This window comes from Phyllobates terribilis, unplaced genomic scaffold (genome assembly GCF_046119375.1).
Source record: "Phyllobates terribilis strain yellow unplaced genomic scaffold, ASM4611937v1 Scaffold_5__5_contigs__length_657084704, whole genome shotgun sequence".
In the NCBI taxonomy this organism is placed as follows: domain Eukaryota; kingdom Metazoa; phylum Chordata; class Amphibia; order Anura; family Dendrobatidae; genus Phyllobates; species Phyllobates terribilis.
This window is the reverse complement of record NW_027362765.1, coordinates 76,983,577-77,008,808: the sequence shown is the minus strand read 5'-3', so window position 1 is coordinate 77,008,808 and position 25,232 is coordinate 76,983,577. Positions and strand designations below refer to the sequence as shown.

The window sequence follows — 25,232 nt, the reverse complement described above, 5'->3', positions numbered from 1 at the left end:
TGGTGAGATAAGCTGCACAATATAATTGACCTTTCAGTATATTGTTGCACACACACCATCTATTTAGCAAATGCCCTTGTTATCAACAGCAGCCTTTTAAACTCACCTGAGCTAACAGGTATGTGCGCTGGTTACTCTGCTGCGCTTAAAATTTCTTTTTTGGTTTGCTACAATGCCTTTTCTGAAACGTTGTCTCCTTCTGCTGGAACACTGACTTCTTTCATTTAATGCCTGCAGACTATAAAAGAGAACCCAACCCAAAAAGTTTGGTTGATTAGTCTGTGGCATTCTGTTAAACTGTTGCTTATGGCGGTCTCTGTGAGCTTCTCAGCGACATTCAGCCAGCCAGGTATCCTGCCTGCAGTAGATGGAATGTGGCAATGGAACGCTGGCTGCGCGTGTCATAATAGGCTCTGAGCCTTTATATACCTGTGCACAGCAGCAGCCACCTTCAGTCTGCTGCTGGACAGCCAGCAGCAGCAGCAGCAGGAGAGGTATGTAATCAGGAGCCCTCCTGCTAAGGGTAGACAGCTGCTCGTTCCACCCCACCCCCCGCCTTAATTGGTTCTCCTCCCTTCCAACGGTGTTGAGGCGGGTGGGAACAGCAGGGGGTGAAGGTGCTGTGTTTAAAGAGGTGGAGTTATGCAGATCTAAAACGCGTGGATTGCAGCAGCAGCAAGCCGAAAAGTGCAGGCATGTAAGGGATCTAGAGGTTGACAACATGTCTTCTTAACGGGAGTCCAGGAGCTCATCTCCACAAATGGACTTTTCAGGATCCTTGGGTGGCTCCGTAGTTTGAAACCAATTCTGGTTATCGCTTCTCGGCCTTTTGGCTAAGATCAAGTGTAGTATCTGTTCTTATCAGTTTAATATCTGATACGTCCCCTATCTGGGGACCATATATTAAATGGATTTTTAGAACAGGGAGATGGAAAAAGAGCTTGCTCTGTCCACTCCACGCATTGACCTGGTATTGCAGTATCTCCAGGACCGGTGCACCCCTTCTTTAATGCAGTTTCTAAAATCAGAAAGAATTGAATTCAATGTTTTTTGTTCATTTTGCTTGTTTGTCGGATTTTGGGATGGACTCTTTGGCTTTGCTTTTCTTCTCCTCATTGGATTTTTCATGTTCAAAGTTGCAGAAGCCAGATTACAAGCTCATTTTGGTTCAACTTCAGCAACTGTGCATTGCATTGCCATGTAATGTGATGCAATGCTATCTTTCTAGCTCTCCCTTTTTACTTCCTTTTGGATAAACAGACATATTAGGCAAGCATTTTGGAGCTTTCACCTAAATAACTACAGGTGGGGAGATAAGCTGCACAATATAATTGACCTTTCAGTATATTGTTGCACACACACCATCTATTTAGCAAATGCCCTTGTTATCAACAGCAGCCTTTTAAACTCACCTGAGCTAACAGGTATGTGCGCTGGTTACTCTGCTGCGCTTAAAATTTCTTTTTTGGTTTGCTACAATGCCTTTTCTGAAACGTTGTCTCCTTCTGCTGGAACACTGACTTCTTTCATTTAATGCCTGCAGACTATAAAAGAGAACCCAACCCAAAAAGTTTGGTTGATTAGTCTGTGGCATTCTGTTAAACTGTTGCTTATGGCGGTCTCTGTGAGCTTCTCAGCGACATTCAGCCAGCCAGGTATCCTGCCTGCAGTAGATGGAATGTGGCAATGGAACGCTGGCTGCGCGTGTCATAATAGGCTCTGAGCCTTTATATACCTGTGCACAGCAGCAGCCACCTTCAGTCTGCTGCTGGACAGCCAGCAGCAGCAGCAGCAGGAGAGGTATGTAATCAGGAGCCCTCCTGCTAAGGGTAGACAGCTGCTCGTTCCACCCCACCCCCCGCCTTAATTGGTTCTCCTCCCTTCCAACGGTGTTGAGGCGGGTGGGAACAGCAGGGGGTGAAGGTGCTGTGTTTAAAGAGGTGGAGTTATGCAGATCTAAAACGCGTGGATTGCAGCAGCAGCAAGCCGAAAAGTGCAGGCATGTAAGGGATCTAGAGGTTGACAACATGTCTTCTTAACGGGAGTCCAGGAGCTCATCTCCACAAATGGACTTTTCAGGATCCTTGGGTGGCTCCGTAGTTTGAAACCAATTCTGGTTATCGCTTCTCGGCCTTTTGGCTAAGATCAAGTGTAGTATCTGTTCTTATCAGTTTAATATCTGATACGTCCCCTATCTGGGGACCATATATTAAATGGATTTTTAGAACAGGGAGATGGAAAAAGAGCTTGCTCTGTCCACTCCACGCATTGACCTGGTATTGCAGTATCTCCAGGACCGGTGCACCCCTTCTTTAATGCAGTTTCTAAAATCAGAAAGAATTGAATTCAATGTTTTTTGTTCATTTTGCTTGTTTGTCGGATTTTGGGATGGACTCTTTGGCTTTGCTTTTCTTCTCCTCATTGGATTTTTCATGTTCAAAGTTGCAGAAGCCAGATTACAAGCTCATTTTGGTTCAACTTCAGCAACTGTGCATTGCATTGCCATGTAATGTGATGCAATGCTATCTTTCTAGCTCTCCCTTTTTACTTCCTTTTGGATAAACAGACATATTAGGCAAGCATTTTGGAGCTTTCACCTAAATAACTACAGGTGGTGAGATAAGCTGCACAATATAATTGACCTTTCAGTATATTGTTGCACACACACCATCTATTTAGCAAATGCCCTTGTTATCAACAGCAGCCTTTTAAACTCACCTGAGCTAACAGGTATGTGCGCTGGTTACTCTGCTGCGCTTAAAATTTCTTTTTTGGTTTGCTACAATGCCTTTTCTGAAACGTTGTCTCCTTCTGCTGGAACACTGACTTCTTTCATTTAATGCCTGCAGACTATAAAAGAGAACCCAACCCAAAAAGTTTGGTTGATTAGTCTGTGGCATTCTGTTAAACTGTTGCTTATGGCGGTCTCTGTGAGCTTCTCAGCGACATTCAGCCAGCCAGGTATCCTGCCTGCAGTAGATGGAATGTGGCAATGGAACGCTGGCTGCGCGTGTCATAATAGGCTCTGAGCCTTTATATACCTGTGCACAGCAGCAGCCACCTTCAGTCTGCTGCTGGACAGCCAGCAGCAGCAGCAGCAGGAGAGGTATGTAATCAGGAGCCCTCCTGCTAAGGGTAGACAGCTGCTCGTTCCACCCCACCCCCCGCCTTAATTGGTTCTCCTCCCTTCCAACGGTGTTGAGGCGGGTGGGAACAGCAGGGGGTGAAGGTGCTGTGTTTAAAGAGGTGGAGTTATGCAGATCTAAAACGCGTGGATTGCAGCAGCAGCAAGCCGAAAAGTGCAGGCATGTAAGGGATCTAGAGGTTGACAACATGTCTTCTTAACGGGAGTCCAGGAGCTCATCTCCACAAATGGACTTTTCAGGATCCTTGGGTGGCTCCGTAGTTTGAAACCAATTCTGGTTATCGCTTCTCGGCCTTTTGGCTAAGATCAAGTGTAGTATCTGTTCTTATCAGTTTAATATCTGATACGTCCCCTATCTGGGGACCATATATTAAATGGATTTTTAGAACAGGGAGATGGAAAAAGAGCTTGCTCTGTCCACTCCACGCATTGACCTGGTATTGCAGTATCTCCAGGACCGGTGCACCCCTTCTTTAATGCAGTTTCTAAAATCAGAAAGAATTGAATTCAATGTTTTTTGTTCATTTTGCTTGTTTGTCGGATTTTGGGATGGACTCTTTGGCTTTGCTTTTCTTCTCCTCATTGGATTTTTCATGTTCAAAGTTGCAGAAGCCAGATTACAAGCTCATTTTGGTTCAACTTCAGCAACTGTGCATTGCATTGCCATGTAATGTGATGCAATGCTATCTTTCTAGCTCTCCCTTTTTACTTCCTTTTGGATAAACAGACATATTAGGCAAGCATTTTGGAGCTTTCACCTAAATAACTACAGGTGGTGAGATAAGCTGCACAATATAATTGACCTTTCAGTATATTGTTGCACACACACCATCTATTTAGCAAATGCCCTTGTTATCAACAGCAGCCTTTTAAACTCACCTGAGCTAACAGGTATGTGCGCTGGTTACTCTGCTGCGCTTAAAATTTCTTTTTTGGTTTGCTACAATGCCTTTTCTGAAACGTTGTCTCCTTCTGCTGGAACACTGACTTCTTTCATTTAATGCCTGCAGACTATAAAAGAGAACCCAACCCAAAAAGTTTGGTTGATTAGTCTGTGGCATTCTGTTAAACTGTTGCTTATGGCGGTCTCTGTGAGCTTCTCAGCGACATTCAGCCAGCCAGGTATCCTGCCTGCAGTAGATGGAATGTGGCAATGGAACGCTGGCTGCGCGTGTCATAATAGGCTCTGAGCCTTTATATACCTGTGCACAGCAGCAGCCACCTTCAGTCTGCTGCTGGACAGCCAGCAGCAGCAGCAGCAGGAGAGGTATGTAATCAGGAGCCCTCCTGCTAAGGGTAGACAGCTGCTCGTTCCACCCCACCCCCCGCCTTAATTGGTTCTCCTCCCTTCCAACGGTGTTGAGGCGGGTGGGAACAGCAGGGGGTGAAGGTGCTGTGTTTAAAGAGGTGGAGTTATGCAGATCTAAAACGCGTGGATTGCAGCAGCAGCAAGCCGAAAAGTGCAGGCATGTAAGGGATCTAGAGGTTGACAACATGTCTTCTTAACGGGAGTCCAGGAGCTCATCTCCACAAATGGACTTTTCAGGATCCTTGGGTGGCTCCGTAGTTTGAAACCAATTCTGGTTATCGCTTCTCGGCCTTTTGGCTAAGATCAAGTGTAGTATCTGTTCTTATCAGTTTAATATCTGATACGTCCCCTATCTGGGGACCATATATTAAATGGATTTTTAGAACAGGGAGATGGAAAAGGAGCTTGCTCTGTCCACTCCACGCATTGACCTGGTATGCAGTATCTCCAGGACCGGTGCACCCCTTCTTTAATGCAGTTTCTAAAATCAGAAAGAATTGAATTCAATGTTTTTGTTCATTTTGCTTGTTTGTCGGATTTTGGGATGGGGTCTTTGGCTTTGCTTTTCTTCTCCTCATTGGATTTTTCATGTTCAAAGTTGCAGAAGCCAGATTACAATCTCATTTTGGTTCAACTTCAGCAACTGTGCATTGCATTGCCATGTAATGTGATGCAATGCTATCTTTCTAGCTCTCCCTTTTTACTTCCTTTTGGATAAACAGACATATTAGGCAAGCATTTTGGAGCTTTCACCTAAATAACTACAGGTGGTGAGATAAGCTGCACAATATAATTGACCTTTCAGTATATTGTTGCACACACACCATCTATTTAGCAAATGCCCTTGTTATCAACAGCGCCTTTTAAACTCACCTGAGCTAACAGGTATGTGCGCTGGTTACTCTGCTGCGCTTAAAATTTCTTTTTTGGTTTGCTACAATGCCTTTTCTGAAACGTTGTCTCCTTCTGCTGGAACACTGACTTCTTTCATTTAATGCCTGCAGACTATAAAAGAGACCCAACCCAAAAAGTTTGGTTGATTAGTCTGTGGCATTCTGTTAAACTGTTGCTTATGGCGGTCTCTGTGAGCTTCTCAGCGACATTCAGCCAGCCAGGTATCCTGCCTGCAGTAGATGGAATGTGGTAATGGAACGCTGGCTGCGCGTGTCATAATAGGCTCTGAGCCTTTATATACCTGTGCACAGCAGCAGCCACCTTCAGTCTGCTGCTGGACAGCCAGCAGCAGCAGCAGCAGGAGAGGTATGTAATCAGGAGCCCTCCTGCTAAGGGTAGACAGCTGCTCGTTCCACCCCACCCCCCGCCTTAATTGGTTCTCCTCCCTTCCAACGGTGTTGAGGCGGGTGGGAACAGCAGGGGGTGAAGGTGCTGTGTTTAAAGAGGTGGAGTTATGCAGATCTAAAACGCGTGGATTGCAGCAGCAGCAAGCCGAAAAGTGCAGGCATGTAAGGGATCTAGAGGTTGACAACATGTCTTCTTAACGGGAGTCCAGGAGCTCATCTCCACAAATGGACTTTTCAGGATCCTTGGGTGGCTCCGTAGTTTGAAACCCATTCTGGTTATCGCTTCTCGGCCTTTTGGCTAAGATCAAGTGTAGTATCTGTTCTTATCAGTTTAATATCTGATACGTCCCCTATCTGGGGACCATATATTAAATGGATTTTTAGAACAGGGAGATGGAAAAAGAGCTTGCTCTGTCCACTCCACGCATTGACCTGGTATTGCAGTATCTCCAGGACCGGTGCACCCCTTCTTTAATGCAGTTTCTAAAATCAGAAAGAATTGAATTCAATGTTTTTTGTTCATTTTGCTTGTTTGTCGGATTTTGGGATGGACTCTTTGGCTTTGCTTTTCTTCTCCTCATTGGATTTTTCATGTTCAAAGTTGCAGAAGCCAGATTACAAGCTCATTTTGGTTCAACTTCAGCAACTGTGCATTGCATTGCCATGTAATGTGATGCAATGCTATCTTTCTAGCTCTCCCTTTTTACTTCCTTTTGGATAAACAGACATATTAGGCAAGCATTTTGGAGCTTTCACCTAAATAACTACAGGTGGTGAGATAAGCTGCACAATATAATTGACCTTTCAGTATATTGTTGCACACACACCATCTATTTAGCAAATGCCCTTGTTATCAACAGCAGCCTTTTAAACTCACCTGAGCTAACAGGTATGTGCGCTGGTTACTCTGCTGCGCTTAAAATTTCTTTTTTGGTTTGCTACAATGCCTTTTCTGAAACGTTGTCTCCTTCTGCTGGAACACTGACTTCTTTCATTTAATGCCTGCAGACTATAAAAGAGAACCCAACCCAAAAAGTTTGGTTGATTAGTCTGTGGCATTCTGTTAAACTGTTGCTTATGGCGGTCTCTGTGAGCTTCTCAGCGACATTCAGCCAGCCAGGTATCCTGCCTGCAGTAGATGGAATGTGGCAATGGAACGCTGGCTGCGCGTGTCATAATAGGCTCTGAGCCTTTATATACCTGTGCACAGCAGCAGCCACCTTCAGTCTGCTGCTGGACAGCCAGCAGCAGCAGCAGCAGGAGAGGTATGTAATCAGGAGCCCTCCTGCTAAGGGTAGACAGCTGCTCGTTCCACCCCACCCCCCGCCTTAATTGGTTCTCCTCCCTTCCAACGGTGTTGAGGCGGGTGGGAACAGCAGGGGGTGAAGGTGCTGTGTTTAAAGAGGTGGAGTTATGCAGATCTAAAACGCGTGGATTGCAGCAGCAGCAAGCCGAAAAGTGCAGGCATGTAAGGGATCTAGAGGTTGACAACATGTCTTCTTAACGGGAGTCCAGGAGCTCATCTCCACAAATGGACTTTTCAGGATCCTTGGGTGGCTCCGTAGTTTGAAACCCATTCTGGTTATCGCTTCTCGGCCTTTTGGCTAAGATCAAGTGTAGTATCTGTTCTTATCAGTTTAATATCTGATACGTCCCCTATCTGGGGACCATATATTAAATGGATTTTTAGAACAGGGAGATGGAAAAAGAGCTTGCTCTGTCCACTCCACGCATTGACCTGGTATTGCAGTATCTCCAGGACCGGTGCACCCCTTCTTTAATGCAGTTTCTAAAATCAGAAAGAATTGAATTCAATGTTTTTTGTTCATTTTGCTTGTTTGTCGGATTTTGGGATGGACTCTTTGGCTTTGCTTTTCTTCTCCTCATTGGATTTTTCATGTTCAAAGTTGCAGAAGCCAGATTACAAGCTCATTTTGGTTCAACTTCAGCAACTGTGCATTGCATTGCCATGTAATGTGATGCAATGCTATCTTTCTAGCTCTCCCTTTTTACTTCCTTTTGGATAAACAGACATATTAGGCAAGCATTTTGGAGCTTTCACCTAAATAACTACAGGTGGTGAGATAAGCTGCACAATATAATTGACCTTTCAGTATATTGTTGCACACACACCATCTATTTAGCAAATGCCCTTGTTATCAACAGCAGCCTTTTAAACTCACCTGAGCTAACAGGTATGTGCGCTGGTTACTCTGCTGCGCTTAAAATTTCTTTTTTGGTTTGCTACAATGCCTTTTCTGAAACGTTGTCTCCTTCTGCTGGAACACTGACTTCTTTCATTTAATGCCTGCAGACTATAAAAGAGAACCCAACCCAAAAAGTTTGGTTGATTAGTCTGTGGCATTCTGTTAAACTGTTGCTTATGGCGGTCTCTGTGAGCTTCTCAGCGACATTCAGCCAGCCAGGTATCCTGCCTGCAGTAGATGGAATGTGGCAATGGAACGCTGGCTGCGCGTGTCATAATAGGCTCTGAGCCTTTATATACCTGTGCACAGCAGCAGCCACCATCAGTCTGCTGCTGGACAGCCAGCAGCAGCAGCAGCAGGAGAGGTATGTAATCAGGAGCCCTCCTGCTAAGGGTAGACAGCTGCTCGTTCCACCCCACCCCCCGCCTTAATTGGTTCTCCTCCCTTCCAACGGTGTTGAGGCGGGTGGGAACAGCAGGGGGTGAAGGTGCTGTGTATAAAGAGGTGGAGTTATGCAGATCTAAAACGCGTGGATTGCAGCAGCAGCAAGCCGAAAAGTGCAGGCATGTAAGGGATCTAGAGGTTGACAACATGTCTTCTTAACGGGAGTCCAGGAGCTCATCTCCACAAATGGACTTTTCAGGATCCTTGGGTGGCTCCGTAGTTTGAAACCAATTCTGGTTATCGCTTCTCGGCCTTTTGGCTAAGATCAAGTGTAGTATCTGTTCTTATCAGTTTAATATCTGATACGTCCCCTATCTGGGGACCATATATTAAATGGATTTTTAGAACAGGGAGATGGAAAAAGAGCTTGCTCTGTCCACTCCACGCATTGACCTGGTATTGCAGTATCTCCAGGACCGGTGCACCCCTTCTTTAATGCAGTTTCTAAAATCAGAAAGAATTGAATTCAATGTTTTTTGTTCATTTTGCTTGTTTGTCGGATTTTGGGATGGACTCTTTGGCTTTGCTTTTCTTCTCCTCATTGGATTTTTCATGTTCAAAGTTGCAGAAGCCAGATTACAAGCTCATTTTGGTTCAACTTCAGCAACTGTGCATTGCATTGCCATGTAATGTGATGCAATGCTATCTTTCTAGCTCTCCCTTTTTACTTCCTTTTGGATAAACAGACATATTAGGCAAGCATTTTGGAGCTTTCACCTAAATAACTACAGGTGGTGAGATAAGCTGCACAATATAATTGACCTTTCAGTATACTGTTGCACACACACCATCTATTTAGCAAATGCCCTTGTTATCAACAGCAGCCTTTTAAACTCACCTGAGCTAACAGGTATGTGCGCTGGTTACTCTGCTGCGCTTAAAATTTCTTTTTTGGTTTGCTACAATGCCTTTTCTGAAACGTTGTCTCCTTCTGCTGGAACACTGACTTCTTTCATTTAATGCCTGCAGACTATAAAAGAGAACCCAACCCAAAAAGTTTGGTTGATTAGTCTGTGGCATTCTGTTAAACTGTTGCTTATGGCGGTCTCTGTGAGCTTCTCAGCGACATTCAGCCAGCCAGGTATCCTGCCTGCAGTAGATGGAATGTGGCAATGGAACGCTGGCTGCGCGTGTCATAATAGGCTCTGAGCCTTTATATACCTGTGCACAGCAGCAGCCACCTTCAGTCTGCTGCTGGACAGCCAGCAGCAGCAGCAGCAGGAGAGGTATGTAATCAGGAGCCCTCCTGCTAAGGGTAGACAGCTGCTCGTTCCACCCCACCCCCCGCCTTAATTGGTTCTCCTCCCTTCCAACGGTGTTGAGGCGGGTGGGAACAGCAGGGGGTGAAGGTGCTGTGTTTAAAGAGGTGGAGTTATGCAGATCTAAAACGCGTGGATTGCAGCAGCAGCAAGCCGAAAAGTGCAGGCATGTAAGGGATCTAGAGGTTGACAACATGTCTTCTTAACGGGAGTCCAGGAGCTCATCTCCACAAATGGACTTTTCAGGATCCTTGGGTGGCTCCGTAGTTTGAAACCAATTCTGGTTATCGCTTCTCGGCCTTTTGGCTAAGATCAAGTGTAGTATCTGTTCTTATCAGTTTAATATCTAATACGTCCCCTATCTGGGGACCATATATTAAATGGATTTTTAGAACAGGGAGATGGAAAAAGAGCTTGCTCTGTCCACTCCACGCATTGACCTGGTATTGCAGTATCTCCAGGACCGGTGCACCCCTTCTTTAATGCAGTTTCTAAAATCAGAAAGAATTGAATTCAATGTTTTTTGTTCATTTTGCTTGTTTGTCGGATTTTGGGATGGACTCTTTGGCTTTGCTTTTCTTCTCCTCATTGGATTTTTCATGTTCAAAGTTGCAGAAGCCAGATTACAAGCTCATTTTGGTTCAACTTCAGCAACTGTGCATTGCATTGCCATGTAATGTGATGCAATGCTATCTTTCTAGCTCTCCCTTTTTACTTCCTTTTGGATAAACAGACATATTAGGCAAGCATTTTGGAGCTTTCACCTAAATAACTACAGGTGGTGAGATAAGCTGCACAATATAATTGACCTTTCAGTATATTGTTGCACACACACCATCTATTTAGCAAATGCCCTTGTTATCAACAGCAGCCTTTTAAACTCACCTGAGCTAACAGGTATGTGCGCTGGTTACTCTGCTGCGCTTAAAATTTCTTTTTTGGTTTGCTACAATGCCTTTTCTGAAACGTTGTCTCCTTCTGCTGGAACACTGACTTCTTTCATTTAATGCCTGCAGACTATAAAAGAGAACCCAACCCAAAAAGTTTGGTTGATTAGTCTGTGGCATTCTGTTAAACTGTTGCTTATGGCGGTCTCTGTGAGCTTCTCAGCGACATTCAGCCAGCCAGGTATCCTGCCTGCAGTAGATGGAATGTGGCAATGGAACGCTGGCTGCGCGTGTCATAATAGGCTCTGAGCCTTTATATACCTGTGCACAGCAGCAGCCACCTTCAGTCTGCTGCTGGACAGCCAGCAGCAGCAGCAGCAGGAGAGGTATGTAATCAGGAGCCCTCCTGCTAAGGGTAGACAGCTGCTCGTTCCACCCCACCCCCCGCCTTAATTGGTTCTCCTCCCTTCCAACGGTGTTGAGGCGGGTGGGAACAGCAGGGGGTGAAGGTGCTGTGTTTAAAGAGGTGGAGTTATGCAGATCTAAAACGCGTGGATTGCAGCAGCAGCAAGCCGAAAAGTGCAGGCATGTAAGGGATCTAGAGGTTGACAACATGTCTTCTTAACGGGAGTCCAGGAGCTCATCTCCACAAATGGACTTTTCAGGATCCTTGGGTGGCTCCGTAGTTTGAAACCAATTCTGGTTATCGCTTCTCGGCCTTTTGGCTAAGATCAAGTGTAGTATCTGTTCTTATCAGTTTAATATCTGATACGTCCCCTATCTGGGGACCATATATTAAATGGATTTTTAGAACAGGGAGATGGAAAAAGAGCTTGCTCTGTCCACTCCACGCATTGACCTGGTATTGCAGTATCTCCAGGACCGGTGCACCCCTTCTTTAATGCAGTTTCTAAAATCAGAAAGAATTGAATTCAATGTTTTTTGTTCATTTTGCTTGTTTGTCGGATTTTGGGATGGACTCTTTGGCTTTGCTTTTCTTCTCCTCATTGGATTTTTCATGTTCAAAGTTGCAGAAGCCAGATTACAAGCTCATTTTGGTTCAACTTCAGCAACTGTGCATTGCATTGCCATGTAATGTGATGCAATGCTATCTTTCTAGCTCTCCCTTTTTACTTCCTTTTGGATAAACAGACATATTAGGCAAGCATTTTGGAGCTTTCACCTAAATAACTACAGGTGGTGAGATAAGCTGCACAATATAATTGACCTTTCAGTATATTGTTGCACACACACCATCTATTTAGCAAATGCCCTTGTTATCAACAGCAGCCTTTTAAACTCACCTGAGCTAACAGGTATGTGCGCTGGTTACTCTGCTGCGCTTAAAATTTCTTTTTTGGTTTGCTACAATGCCTTTTCTGAAACGTTGTCTCCTTCTGCTGGAACACTGACTTCTTTCATTTAATGCCTGCAGACTATAAAAGAGAACCCAACCCAAAAAGTTTGGTTGATTAGTCTGTGGCATTCTGTTAAACTGTTGCTTATGGCGGTCTCTGTGAGCTTCTCAGCGACATTCAGCCAGCCAGGTATCCTGCCTGCAGTAGATGGAATGTGGCAATGGAACGCTGGCTGCGCGTGTCATAATAGGCTCTGAGCCTTTATATACCTGTGCACAGCAGCAGCCACCTTCAGTCTGCTGCTGGACAGCCAGCAGCAGCAGCAGCAGGAGAGGTATGTAATCAGGAGCCCTCCTGCTAAGGGTAGACAGCTGCTCGTTCCACCCCACCCCCCGCCTTAATTGGTTCTCCTCCCTTCCAACGGTGTTGAGGCGGGTGGGAACAGCAGGGGGTGAAGGTGCTGTGTTTAAAGAGGTGGAGTTATGCAGATCTAAAACGCGTGGATTGCAGCAGCAGCAAGCCGAAAAGTGCAGGCATGTAAGGGATCTAGAGGTTGACAACATGTCTTCTTAACGGGAGTCCAGGAGCTCATCTCCACAAATGGACTTTTCAGGATCCTTGGGTGGCTCCGTAGTTTGAAACCAATTCTGGTTATCGCTTCTCGGCCTTTTGGCTAAGATCAAGTGTAGTATCTGTTCTTATCAGTTTAATATCTGATACGTCCCCTATCTGGGGACCATATATTAAATGGATTTTTAGAACAGGGAGATGGAAAAAGAGCTTGCTCTGTCCACTCCACGCATTGACCTGGTATTGCAGTATCTCCAGGACCGGTGCACCCCTTCTTTAATGCAGTTTCTAAAATCAGAAAGAATTGAATTCAATGTTTTTTGTTCATTTTGCTTGTTTGTCGGATTTTGGGATGGACTCTTTGGCTTTGCTTTTCTTCTCCTCATTGGATTTTTCATGTTCAAAGTTGCAGAAGCCAGATTACAAGCTCATTTTGGTTCAACTTCAGCAACTGTGCATTGCATTGCCATGTAATGTGATGCAATGCTATCTTTCTAGCTCTCCCTTTTTACTTCCTTTTGGATAAACAGACATATTAGGCAAGCATTTTGGAGCTTTCACCTAAATAACTACAGGTGGTGAGATAAGCTGCACAATATAATTGACCTTTCAGTATATTGTTGCACACACACCATCTATTTAGCAAATGCCCTTGTTATCAACAGCAGCCTTTTAAACTCACCTGAGCTAACAGGTATGTGCGCTGGTTACTCTGCTGCGCTTAAAATTTCTTTTTTGGTTTGCTACAATGCCTTTTCTGAAACGTTGTCTCCTTCTGCTGGAACACTGACTTCTTTCATTTAATGCCTGCAGACTATAAAAGAGAACCCAACCCAAAAAGTTTGGTTGATTAGTCTGTGGCATTCTGTTAAACTGTTGCTTATGGCGGTCTCTGTGAGCTTCTCAGCGACATTCAGCCAGCCAGGTATCCTGCCTGCAGTAGATGGAATGTGGCAATGGAACGCTGGCTGCGCGTGTCATAATAGGCTCTGAGCCTTTATATACCTGTGCACAGCAGCAGCCACCTTCAGTCTGCTGCTGGACAGCCAGCAGCAGCAGCAGCAGGAGAGGTATGTAATCAGGAGCCCTCCTGCTAAGGGTAGACAGCTGCTCGTTCCACCCCACCCCCCGCCTTAATTGGTTCTCCTCCCTTCCAACGGTGTTGAGGCGGGTGGGAACAGCAGGGGGTGAAGGTGCTGTGTTTAAAGAGGTGGAGTTATGCAGATCTAAAACGCGTGGATTGCAGCAGCAGCAAGCCGAAAAGTGCAGGCATGTAAGGGATCTAGAGGTTGACAACATGTCTTCTTAACGGGAGTCCAGGAGCTCATCTCCACAAATGGACTTTTCAGGATCCTTGGGTGGCTCCGTAGTTTGAAACCAATTCTGGTTATCGCTTCTCGGCCTTTTGGCTAAGATCAAGTGTAGTATCTGTTCTTATCAGTTTAATATCTGATACGTCCCCTATCTGGGGACCATATATTAAATGGATTTTTAGAACAGGGAGATGGAAAAAGAGCTTGCTCTGTCCACTCCACGCATTGACCTGGTATTGCAGTATCTCCAGGACCGGTGCACCCCTTCTTTAATGCAGTTTCTAAAATCAGAAAGAATTGAATTCAATGTTTTTTGTTCATTTTGCTTGTTTGTCGGATTTTGGGATGGACTCTTTGGCTTTGCTTTTCTTCTCCTCATTGGATTTTTCATGTTCAAAGTTGCAGAAGCCAGATTACAAGCTCATTTTGGTTCAACTTCAGCAACTGTGCATTGCATTGCCATGTAATGTGATGCAATGCTATCTTTCTAGCTCTCCCTTTTTACTTCCTTTTGGATAAACAGACATATTAGGCAAGCATTTTGGAGCTTTCACCTAAATAACTACAGGTGGTGAGATAAGCTGCACAATATAATTGACCTTTCAGTATATTGTTGCACACACACCATCTATTTAGCAAATGCCCTTGTTATCAACAGCAGCCTTTTAAACTCACCTGAGCTAACAGGTATGTGCGCTGGTTACTCTGCTGCGCTTAAAATTTCTTTTTTGGTTTGCTACAATGCCTTTTCTGAAACGTTGTCTCCTTCTGCTGGAACACTGACTTCTTTCATTTAATGCCTGCAGACTATAAAAGAGAACCCAACCCAAAAAGTTTGGTTGATTAGTCTGTGGCATTCTGTTAAACTGTTGCTTATGGCGGTCTCTGTGAGCTTCTCAGCGACATTCAGCCAGCCAGGTATCCTGCCTGCAGTAGATGGAATGTGGCAATGGAACGCTGGCTGCGCGTGTCATAATAGGCTCTGAGCCTTTATATACCTGTGCACAGCAGCAGCCACCTTCAGTCTGCTGCTGGACAGCCAGCAACAGCAGCAGCAGGAGAGGTATGTAATCAGGAGCCCTCCTGCTAAGGGTAGACAGCTGCTCGTTCCACCCCACCCCCCGCCTTAATTGGTTCTCCTCCCTTCCAACGGTGTTGAGGCGGGTGGGAACAGCAGGGGGTGAAGGTGCTGTGTTTAAAGAGGTGGAGTTATGCAGATCTAAAACGCGTGGATTGCAGCAGCAGCAAGCCGAAAAGTGCAGGCATGTAAGGGATCTAGAGGTTGACAACATGTCTTCTTAACGGGAGTCCAGGAGCTCATCTCCACAAATGGACTTTTCAGGATCCTTGGGTGGCTCCGTAGTTTGAAACCAATTCTGGTTATCGCTTCTCGGCCTTTTGGCTAAGATCAAGTGCAGTGATTTAGCGATTGCTGCCTTGGTTTTGGTTGGAGGTGTCTGGGGTACCTGGCTCGTCGGCCTTGGGGGATCGTCCTTACTTAATTGTGGGGACTTCACCCCCTTGCTGCTATAGGCGTGTCGGCTTAGTCCCCAGACAACGGGAAGCGATCATACTCGCTCCTTCTGTGTGTTGGAGTGGAGATTACGCTAATTCTGTTGGAGAATCATGGCAACAGAGGCGGAGTTGTGGCCGAAGTTGGAGGTTCCAGAACATGCACGTGTGGAGACCGCTTTCCGGATTTTTGTCCGGAGAGACTGTCAGAAGGTTAAGGACTTTCGGTTTATTATGAAGGAGATCATCTTGGGTGTCGCAAAGGTGAAAAAAGAAGACATCGTGGCAGTTATGGATTATCCCCAAAAGGGTGTCTATGACGTGTTTTTTGAGTCTAGGAAGATTTTGGAGAACTATATGGATTCTTTTGATGAATTGAGACATGAGAAGTTTGTTGGAATTCGGTTTCAACGTCACGTATTTAGTAGTGAAAAGATGGTGACAGTGAAGATGTTTTCACCACTGGTTCCAGAAGAGGACATTGTCACGTTTTTGAGTGGTTTTGCCAAGTCTGTAGTATCAAAAGGTAAAGTAATGAATGAATTCGGAGTATGGACGGGAAAGTGGAAATTTTTTGTGGAATTTAACATGAACAAGGATAGGAGTTTTTCCTACCCGCCTCAAAGGTTTAAGCTTGGTAAAGTAAGTGGGAATTTATTCTTTAATGGGATGGATTCCTTTTGTTCAATTTGTGAGGTATATGGTCATAAACGTGAAGACTGTACTGCAGAAAAGTGTTGGAAGTGTAAAGCGGAAGGACATGTTTCTAAATCATGTCCAGTAGAAAGGAATAAGTGTAACCTGTGTATGGAAATTGGGCATAGGTTTAAGGAATGCCCAAAGAGAAAGAGTAATAAGGAGAAGATGGAAAGTGCAAAGGCGGAAAAGAAAGAAAAAAAGAAGACGGTAGAGGTTCAGAGGCAAACAGAAGAGGAGGAAGCTGATAAAGAAATGGACAAAGTTAAAAAAGGAATTGCGGAAATGAAGGGAAGTGGTGTGTGTTTTGAAGCTTTTTTTCCAAAGGTAATCGCAAGTGTGAAGGCAAATAAAGAGAGGTTTTTTGAAACCTATAAGGTGGGAAGGACATGGATAGATTATGTGAATACAAACTTTGAATCTTTCTCGCAAGAGAAAGGACTGTTGGAGTATCTAACATATTATGCGTTGAAGGGAGGAATGCAGTAATGTGTTTTGTTTCCTTCCTCTATATATTATGTGTCTGAGAGGAAATACTGGTTGTTGTTTTGTTTTTTTTGTATATGCATTAAATAATGTTTTTTTGTTTTAAAATGACACGATGATGGATTTGGTCCATCACCGTTTTCAGAAGTATGGAATCGAGATGGTACTTGTAATCTGAGTGTTGTGGGAAAAAAAAAAAAAATCTGTTCTTATCAGTTTAATATCTGATACGTCCCCTATCTGGGGACCATATATTAAATGGATTTTTAGAACAGGGAGATGGAAAAAGAGCTTGCTCTGTCCACTCCACGCATTGACCTGGTATTGCAGTATCTCCAGGACCGGTGCACCCCTTCTTTAATGCAGTTTCTAAAATCAGAAAGAATTGAATTCAATGTTTTTTGTTCATTTTGCTTGTTTGTCGGATTTTGGGATGGACTCTTTGGCTTTGCTTTTCTTCTCCTCATTGGATTTTTCATGTTCAAAGTTGCAGAAGCCAGATTACAAGCTCATTTTGGTTCAACTTCAGCAACTGTGCATTGCATTGCCATGTAATGTGATGCAATGCTATCTTTCTAGCTCTCCCTTTTTACTTCCTTTTGGATAAACAGACATATTAGGCAAGCATTTTGGAGCTTTCACCTAAATAACTACAGGTGGTGAGATAAGCTGCACAATATAATTGACCTTTCAGTATATTGTTGCACACACACCATCTATTTAGCAAATGCCCTTGTTATCAACAGCAGCCTTTTAAACTCACCTGAGCTAACAGGTATGTGCGCTGGTTACTCTGCTGCGCTTAAAATTTCTTTTTTGGTTTGCTACAATGCCTTTTCTGAAACGTTGTCTCCTTCTGCTGGAACACTGACTTCTTTCATTTAATGCCTGCAGACTATAAAAGAGAACCCAACCCAAAAAGTTTGGTTGATTAGTCTGTGGCATTCTGTTAAACTGTTGCTTATGGCGGTCTCTGTGAGCTTCTCAGCGACATTCAGCCAGCCAGGTATCCTGCCTGCAGTAGATGGAATGTGGCAATGGAACGCTGGCTGCGCGTGTCATAATAGGCTCTGAGCCTTTATATACCTGTGCACAGCAGCAGCCACCTTCAGTCTGCTGCTGGACAGCCAGCAGCAGCAGCAGCAGGAGAGGTATGTAATCAGGAGCCCTCCTGCTAAGGGTAGACAGCTGCTCGTTCCACCCCACCCCCCGCCTTAATTGGTTCTCCTCCCTTCCAACGGTGTTGAGGCGGGTGGGAACAGCAGGGGGTGAAGGTGCTGTGTTTAAAGAGGTGGAGTTATGCAGATCTAAAACGCGTGGATTGCAGCAGCAGCAAGCCGAAAAGTGCAGGCATGTAAGGGATCTAGAGGTTGACAACATGTCTTCTTAACGGGAGTCCAGGAGCTCATCTCCACAAATGGACTTTTCAGGATCCTTGGGTGGCTCCGTAGTTTGAAACCAATTCTGGTTATCGCTTCTCGGCCTTTTGGCTAAGATCAAGTGTAGTATCTGTTCTTATCAGTTTAATATCTGATACGTCCCCTATCTGGGGACCATATATTAAATGGATTTTTAGAACAGGGAGATGGAAAAAGAGCTTGCTCTGTCCACTCCACGCATTGACCTGGTATTGCAGTATCTCCAGGACCGGTGCACCCCTTCTTTAATGCAGTTTCTAAAATCAGAAAGAATTGAATTCAATGTTTTTTGTTCATTTTGCTTGTTTGTCGGATTTTGGGATGGACTCTTTGGCTTTGCTTTTCTTCTCCTCATTGGATTTTTCATGTTCAAAGTTGCAGAAGCCAGATTACAAGCTCATTTTGGTTCAACTTCAGCAACTGTGCATTGCATTGCCATGTAATGTGATGCAATGCTATCTTTCTAGCTCTCCCTTTTTACTTCCTTTTGGATAAACAGACATATTAGGCAAGCATTTTGGAGCTTTCACCTAAATAACTACAGGTGGTGAGATAAGCTGCACAATATAATTGACCTTTCAGTATATTGTTGCACACACACCATCTATTTAGCAAATGCCCTTGTTATCAACAGCAGCCTTTTAAACTCACCTGAGCTAACAGGTATGTGCGCTGGTTACTCTGCTGCGCTTAAAATTTCTTTTTTGGTTTGCTACAATGCCTTTTCTGAAACGTTGTCTCCTTCTGCTGGAACACTGACTTCTTTCATTTAATGCCTGCAGACTATAAAAGAGAACCCAACCCAAAAAGTTTGGTTGATTAGTCTGTGGCATTCTGTTAAACTGTTGCTTATGGCGGTCTCTGTGAGCTTCTCAGCGACATTCAGCCAGCCAGGTATCCTGCCTGCAGTAGATGGAATGTGGCAATGGAACGCTGGCTGCGCGTGTCATAATAGGCTCTGAGCCTTTATATACCTGTGCACAGCAGCAGCCACCTTCAGTCTGCTGCTGGACAGCCAGCAACAGCAGCAGCAGGAGAGGTATGTAATCAGGAGCCCTCCTGCTAAGGGTAGACAGCTGCTCGTTCCACCCCACCCCCCGCCTTAATTGGTTCTCCTCCCTTCCAACGGTGTTGAGGCGGGTGGGAACAGCAGGGGGTGAAGGTGCTGTGTTTAAAGAGGTGGAGTTATGCAGATCTAAAACGCGTGGATTGCAGCAGCAGCAAGCCGAAAAGTGCAGGCATGTAAGGGATCTAGAGGTTGACAACATGTCTTCTTAACGGGAGTCCAGGAGCTCATCTCCACAAATGGACTTTTCAGGATCCTTGGGTGGCTCCGTAGTTTGAAACCAATTCTGGTTATCGCTTCTCGGCCTTTTGGCTAAGATCAAGTGCAGTGATTTAGCGATTGCTGCCTTGGTTTTGGTTGGAGGTGTCTGGGGTACCTGGCTCGTCGGCCTTGGGGGATCGTCCTTACTTAATTGTGGGGACTTCACCCCCTTGCTGCTATAGGCGTGTCGGCTTAGTCCCCAGACAACGGGAAGCGATCATACTCGCTCCTTCTGTGTGTTGGAGTGGAGATTACGCTAATTCTGTTGGAGAATCATGGCAACAGAGGCGGAGTTGTGGCCGAAGTTGGAGGTTCCAGAACATGCACGTGTGGAGACCGCTTTCCGGATTTTTGTCCGGAGAGACTGTCAGAAGGTTAAGGACTTTCGGTTTATTATGAAGGAGATCATCTTGGGTGTCGCAAAGGTGAAAAAAGAAGACATCGTGGCAGTTATGGATTATCCCCAAAAGGGTGTCTATGACGTGTTTTTTGAGTCTAGGAAGATTTTGGAGAACTATATGGATTCTTTTGATGAATTGAGACATGAGAAGTTTGTTGGAATTCGGTTTCAACGTCACGTATTTAGTAGTGAAAAGATGGTGACAGTGAAGATGTTTTCACCACTGGTTCCAGAAGAGGACATTGTCACGTTTTTGAGTGGTTTTGCCAAGTCTGTAGTATCAAAAGGTAAAGTAATGAATGAATTCGGAGTATGGACGGGAAAGTGGAAATTTTTTGTGGAATTTAACATGAACAAGGATAGGAGTTTTTCCTACCCGCCTCAAAGGTTTAAGCTTGGTAAAGTAAGTGGGAATTTATTCTTTAATGGGATGGATTCCTTTTGTTCAATTTGTGAGGTATATGGTCATAAACGTGAAGACTGTACTGCAGAAAAGTGTTGGAAGTGTAAAGCGGAAGGACATGTTTCTAAATCATGTCCAGTAGAAAGGAATAAGTGTAACCTGTGTATGGAAATTGGGCATAGGTTTAAGGAATGCCCAAAGAGAAAGAGTAATAAGGAGAAGATGGAAAGTGCAAAGGCGGAAAAGAAAGAAAAAAAGAAGACGGTAGAGGTTCAGAGGCAAACAGAAGAGGAGGAAGCTGATAAAGAAATGGACAAAGTTAAAAAAGGAATTGCGGAAATGAAGGGAAGTGGTGTGTGTTTTGAAGCTTTTTTTCCAAAGGTAATTGCAAGTGTGAAGGCAAATAAAGAGAGGTTTTTTGAAACCTATAAGGTGGGAAGGACATGGATAGATTATGTGAATACAAACTTTGAATCTTTCTCGCAAGAGAAAGGACTGTTGGAGTATCTAACATATTATGCGTTGAAGGGAGGAATGCAGTAATGTGTTTTGTTTCCTTCCTCTATATATTATGTGTCTGAGAGGAAATACTGGTTGTTGTTTTGTTTTTTTTGTATATGCATTAAATAATGTTTTTTTGTTTTAAAATGACACGATGATGGATTTGGTCCATCACCGTTTTCAGAAGTATGGAATCGAGATGGTACTTGTAATCTGAGTGTTGTGGGAAAAAAAAAAAAAATCTGTTCTTATCAGTTTAATATCTGATACGTCCCCTATCTGGGGACCATATATTAAATGGATTTTTAGAACAGGGAGATGGAAAAAGAGCTTGCTCTGTCCACTCCATGCATTGACCTGGTATTGCAGTATCTCCAGGACCGGTGCACCCCTTCTTTAATGCAGTTTCTAAAATCAGAAAGAATTGAATTCAATGTTTTTTGTTCATTTTGCTTGTTTGTCGGATTTTGGGATGGACTCTTTGGCTTTGCTTTTCTTCTCCTCATTGGATTTTTCATGTTCAAAGTTGCAGAAGCCAGATTACAAGCTCATTTTGGTTCAACTTCAGCAACTGTGCATTGCATTGCCATGTAATGTGATGCAATGCTATCTTTCTAGCTCTCCCTTTTTACTTCCTTTTGGATAAACAGACATATTAGGCAAGCATTTTGGAGCTTTCACCTAAATAACTACAGGTGGTGAGATAAGCTGCACAATATAATTGACCTTTCGGTATATTGTTGCACACACACCATCTATTTAGCAAATGCCCTTGTTATCAACAGCAGCCTTTTAAACTCACCTGAGCTAACAGGTATGTGCGCTGGTTACTCTGCTGCGCTTAAAATTTCTTTTTTGGTTTGCTACAATGCCTTTTCTGAAACGTTGTCTCCTTCTGCTGGAACACTGACTTCTTTCATTTAATGCCTGCAGACTATAAAAGAGAACCCAACCCAAAAAGTTTGGTTGATTAGTCTGTGGCATTCTGTTAAACTGTTGCTTATGGCGGTCTCTGTGAGCTTCTCAGCGACATTCAGCCAGCCAGGTATCCTGCCTGCAGTAGATGGAATGTGGCAATGGAACGCTGGCTGCGCGTGTCATAATAGGCTCTGAGCCTTTATATACCTGTGCACAGCAGCAGCCACCTTCAGTCTGCTGCTGGACAGCCAGCAGCAGCAGCAGGAGAGGTATGTAATCAGGAGCCCTCCTGCTAAGGGTAGACAGCTGCTCGTTCCACCCCACCCCCCGCCTTAATTGGTTCTCCTCCCTTCCAACGGTGTTGAGGCGGGTGGGAACAGCAGGGGGTGAAGGTGCTGTGTTTAAAGAGGTGGAGTTATGCAGATCTAAAACGCGTGGATTGCAGCAGCAGCAAGCCGAAAAGTGCAGGCATGTAAGGGATCTAGAGATTTACAACATGTCTTCTTAACGGGAGTCCAGGAGCTCATCTCCACAAATGGACTTTTCAGGATCCTTGGGTGGCTCCGTAGTTTGAAACCAATTCTGGTTATCGCTTCTCGGCCTTTTGGCTAAGATCAAGTGTAGTATCTGTTCTTATCAGTTTAATATCTGATACGTCCCCTATCTGGGGACCATATATTAAATGGATTTTTAGAACAGGGAGATGGAAAAAGAGCTTGCTCTGTCCACTCCACGCATTGACCTGGTATTGCAGTATCTCCAGGACCGGTGCACCCCTTCTTTAATGCAGTTTCTAAAATCAGAAAGAATTGAATTCAATGTTTTTTGTTCATTTTGCTTGTTTGTCGGATTTTGGGATGGACTCTTTGGCTTTGCTTTTCTTCTCCTCATTGGATTTTTCATGTTCACAGTTGCAGAAGCCAGATTACAAGCTCATTTTGGTTCAACTTCAGCAACTGTGCATTGCATTGCCATGTAATGTGATGCAATGCTATCTTTCTAGCTCTCCCTTTTTACTTCCTTTTGGATAAACAGACATATTAGGCAAGCATTTTGGAGCTTTCACCTAAATAACTACAGGTGGTGAGATAAGCTGCACAATATAATTGACCTTTCAGTATATTGTTGCACACACACCATCTATTTAGCAAATGCCCTTGTTATCAACAGCAGCCTTTTAAACTCACCTGAGCTAACAGGTATGTGCGCTGGTTACTCTGCTGCGCTTAAAATTTCTTTTTTGGTTTGCTACAATGCCTTTTCTGAAACGTTGTCTCCTTCTGCTGGAACACTGACTTCTTTCATTTAATGCCTGCAGACTATAAAAGAGAACCCAACCCAAAAAGTTTGGTTGATTAGTCTGTGGCATTCTGTTAAACTGTTGCTTATGGCGGTCTCTGTGAGCTTCTCAGCGACATTCAGCCAGCCAGGTATCCTGCCTGCAGTAGATGGAATGTGGCAATGGAACGCTGGCTGCGCGTGTCATAATAGGCTCTGAGCCTTTATATACCTGTGCACAGCAGCAGCCACCTTCAGTCTGCTGCTGGACAGCCAGCAGCAGCAGCAGCAGGAGAGGTATGTAATCAGGAGCCCTCCTGCTAAGGGTAGACAGCTGCTCGTTCCACCCCACCCCCCGCCTTAATTGGTTCTCCTCCCTTCCAACGGTGTTGAGGCGGGTGGGAACAGCAGGGGGTGAAGGTGCTGTGTTTAAAGAGGTGGAGTTATGCAGATCTAAAACGCATGGATTGCAGCAGCAGCAAGCCGAAAAGTGCAGGCATGTAAGGGATCTAGAGGTTGACAACATGTCTTCTTAACGGGAGTCCAGGAGCTCATCTCCACAAATGGACTTTTCAGGATCCTTGGGTGGCTCCGTAGTTTGAAACCAATTCTGGTTATCGCTTCTCGGCCTTTTGGCTAAGATCAAGTGTAGTATCTGTTCTTATCAGTTTAATATCTGATACGTCCCCTATCTGGGGACCATATATTAAATGGATTTTTAGAACAGGGAGATGGAAAAAGAGCTTGCTCTGTCCACTCCACGCATTGACCTGGTATTGCAGTATCTCCAGGACCGGTGCACCCCTTCTTTAATGCAGTTTCTAAAATCAGAAAGAATTGAATTCAATGTTTTTTGTTCATTTTGCTTGTTTGTCGGATTTTGGGATGGACTCTTTGGCTTTGCTTTTCTTCTCCTCATTGGATTTTTCATGTTCAAAGTTGCAGAAGCCAGATTACAAGCTCATTTTGGTTCAACTTCAGCAACTGTGCATTGCATTGCCATGTAATGTGATGCAATGCTATCTTTCTAGCTCTCCCTTTTTACTTCCTTTTGGATAAACAGACATATTAGGCAAGCATTTTGGAGCTTTCACCTAAATAACTACAGGTGGTGAGATAAGCTGCACAATATAATTGACCTTTCAGTATATTGTTGCACACACACCATCTATTTTGCAAATGCCCTTGTTATCAACAGCAGCCTTTTAAACTCACCTGAGCTAACAGGTATGTGCGCTGGTTACTCTGCTGCGCTTAAAATTTCTTTTTTGGTTTGCTACAATGCCTTTTCTGAAACGTTGTCTCCTTCTGCTGGAACACTGACTTCTTTCATTTAATGCCTGCAGACTATAAAAGAGAACCCAACCCAAAAAGTTTGGTTGATTAGTCTGTGGCATTCTGTTAAACTGTTGCTTATGGCGGTCTCTGTGAGCTTCTCAGCGACATTCAGCCAGCCAGGTATCCTGCCTGCAGTAGATGGAATGTGGCAATGGAACGCTGGCTGCGCGTGTCATAATAGGCTCTGAGCCTTTATATACCTGTGCACAGCAGCAGCCACCTTCAGTCTGCTGCTGGACAGCCAGCAGCAGCAGCAGCAGGAGAGGTATGTAATCAGGAGCCCTCCTGCTAAGGGTAGACAGCTGCTCGTTCCACCCCACCCCCCGCCTTAATTGGTTCTCCTCCCTTCCAACGGTGTTGAGGCGGGTGGGAACAGCAGGGGGTGAAGGTGCTGTGTTTAAAGAGGTGGAGTTATGCAGATCTAAAACGCGTGGATTGCAGCAGCAGCAAGCCGAAAAGTGCAGGCATGTAAGGGATCTAGAGGTTGACAACATGTCTTCTTAACGGGAGTCCAGGAGCTCATCTCCACAAATGGACTTTTCAGGATCCTTGGGTGGCTCCGTAGTTTGAAACCAATTCTGGTTATCGCTTCTCGGCCTTTTGGCTAAGATCAAGTGTAGTATCTGTTCTTATCAGTTTAATATCTGATACGTCCCCTATCTGGGGACCATATATTAAATGGATTTTTAGAACAGGGAGATGGAAAAAGAGCTTGCTCTGTCCACTCCACGCATTGACCTGGTATTGCAGTATCTCCAGGACCGGTGCACCCCTTCTTTAATGCAGTTTCTAAAATCAGAAAGAATTGAATTCAATGTTTTTTGTTCATTTTGCTTGTTTGTCGGATTTTGGGATGGACTCTTTGGCTTTGCTTTTCTTCTCCTCATTGGATTTTTCATGTTCAAAGTTGCAGAAGCCAGATTACAAGCTCATTTTGGTTCAACTTCAGCAACTGTGCATTGCATTGCCATGTAATGTGATGCAATGCTATCTTTCTAGCTCTCCCTTTTTACTTCCTTTTGGATAAACAGACATATTAGGCAAGCATTTTGGAGCTTTCACCTAAATAACTACAGGTGGTGAGATAAGCTGCACAATATAATTGACCTTTCAGTATATTGTTGCACACACACCATCTATTTAGCAAATGCCCTTGTTATCA

General features: G+C 44.4%; 17 non-coding genes across 17 annotated transcripts; all 17 read left to right on the top strand.

Moving 5' to 3' along the window:
- The first annotated feature begins 813 nt into the window (after positions 1-813).
- LOC141273906 (U2 spliceosomal RNA) lies at positions 814-1,004 on the top strand. Its single transcript, XR_012322208.1, has one exon. It is a non-coding gene; the product is annotated as a U2 spliceosomal RNA (small nuclear RNA).
- Positions 1,005-2,119: 1,115 nt separating this feature from the next.
- On the top strand, positions 2,120-2,310 carry LOC141273905 (U2 spliceosomal RNA). The gene has a single exon (XR_012322207.1). It is a non-coding gene; the product is annotated as a U2 spliceosomal RNA (small nuclear RNA).
- Positions 2,311-3,425: 1,115 nt separating this feature from the next.
- On the top strand, positions 3,426-3,616 carry LOC141273904 (U2 spliceosomal RNA). Its single transcript, XR_012322206.1, has one exon. It is a non-coding gene; the product is annotated as a U2 spliceosomal RNA (small nuclear RNA).
- Positions 3,617-4,731: 1,115 nt separating this feature from the next.
- On the top strand, positions 4,732-4,921 carry LOC141150046 (U2 spliceosomal RNA). Its single transcript, XR_012246318.1, has one exon. It is a non-coding gene; the product is annotated as a U2 spliceosomal RNA (small nuclear RNA).
- A 1,112-nt stretch (positions 4,922-6,033) lies between these two features.
- On the top strand, positions 6,034-6,224 carry LOC141273903 (U2 spliceosomal RNA). Its single transcript, XR_012322205.1, has one exon. It is a non-coding gene; the product is annotated as a U2 spliceosomal RNA (small nuclear RNA).
- A 1,115-nt stretch (positions 6,225-7,339) lies between these two features.
- LOC141273902 (U2 spliceosomal RNA) lies at positions 7,340-7,530 on the top strand. The gene has a single exon (XR_012322204.1). It is a non-coding gene; the product is annotated as a U2 spliceosomal RNA (small nuclear RNA).
- Positions 7,531-8,645: 1,115 nt separating this feature from the next.
- On the top strand, positions 8,646-8,836 carry LOC141273901 (U2 spliceosomal RNA). Its single transcript, XR_012322203.1, has one exon. It is a non-coding gene; the product is annotated as a U2 spliceosomal RNA (small nuclear RNA).
- A 1,115-nt stretch (positions 8,837-9,951) lies between these two features.
- Positions 9,952-10,142, top strand: LOC141149999 (U2 spliceosomal RNA). The gene has a single exon (XR_012246273.1). It is a non-coding gene; the product is annotated as a U2 spliceosomal RNA (small nuclear RNA).
- A 1,115-nt stretch (positions 10,143-11,257) lies between these two features.
- On the top strand, positions 11,258-11,448 carry LOC141273899 (U2 spliceosomal RNA). Its single transcript, XR_012322201.1, has one exon. It is a non-coding gene; the product is annotated as a U2 spliceosomal RNA (small nuclear RNA).
- A 1,115-nt stretch (positions 11,449-12,563) lies between these two features.
- LOC141273898 (U2 spliceosomal RNA) lies at positions 12,564-12,754 on the top strand. The gene has a single exon (XR_012322200.1). It is a non-coding gene; the product is annotated as a U2 spliceosomal RNA (small nuclear RNA).
- A 1,115-nt stretch (positions 12,755-13,869) lies between these two features.
- Positions 13,870-14,060, top strand: LOC141273896 (U2 spliceosomal RNA). The gene has a single exon (XR_012322199.1). It is a non-coding gene; the product is annotated as a U2 spliceosomal RNA (small nuclear RNA).
- A 2,599-nt stretch (positions 14,061-16,659) lies between these two features.
- On the top strand, positions 16,660-16,842 carry LOC141150724 (U2 spliceosomal RNA). Its single transcript, XR_012246850.1, has one exon. It is a non-coding gene; the product is annotated as a U2 spliceosomal RNA (small nuclear RNA).
- A 1,115-nt stretch (positions 16,843-17,957) lies between these two features.
- On the top strand, positions 17,958-18,148 carry LOC141273895 (U2 spliceosomal RNA). The gene has a single exon (XR_012322198.1). It is a non-coding gene; the product is annotated as a U2 spliceosomal RNA (small nuclear RNA).
- Positions 18,149-20,747: 2,599 nt separating this feature from the next.
- LOC141150739 (U2 spliceosomal RNA) lies at positions 20,748-20,930 on the top strand. Its single transcript, XR_012246862.1, has one exon. It is a non-coding gene; the product is annotated as a U2 spliceosomal RNA (small nuclear RNA).
- Positions 20,931-22,042: 1,112 nt separating this feature from the next.
- Positions 22,043-22,233, top strand: LOC141273894 (U2 spliceosomal RNA). Its single transcript, XR_012322197.1, has one exon. It is a non-coding gene; the product is annotated as a U2 spliceosomal RNA (small nuclear RNA).
- A 1,115-nt stretch (positions 22,234-23,348) lies between these two features.
- On the top strand, positions 23,349-23,539 carry LOC141273893 (U2 spliceosomal RNA). Its single transcript, XR_012322196.1, has one exon. It is a non-coding gene; the product is annotated as a U2 spliceosomal RNA (small nuclear RNA).
- A 1,115-nt stretch (positions 23,540-24,654) lies between these two features.
- LOC141273892 (U2 spliceosomal RNA) lies at positions 24,655-24,845 on the top strand. The gene has a single exon (XR_012322195.1). It is a non-coding gene; the product is annotated as a U2 spliceosomal RNA (small nuclear RNA).
- Positions 24,846-25,232: the final 387 nt, after the last annotated feature.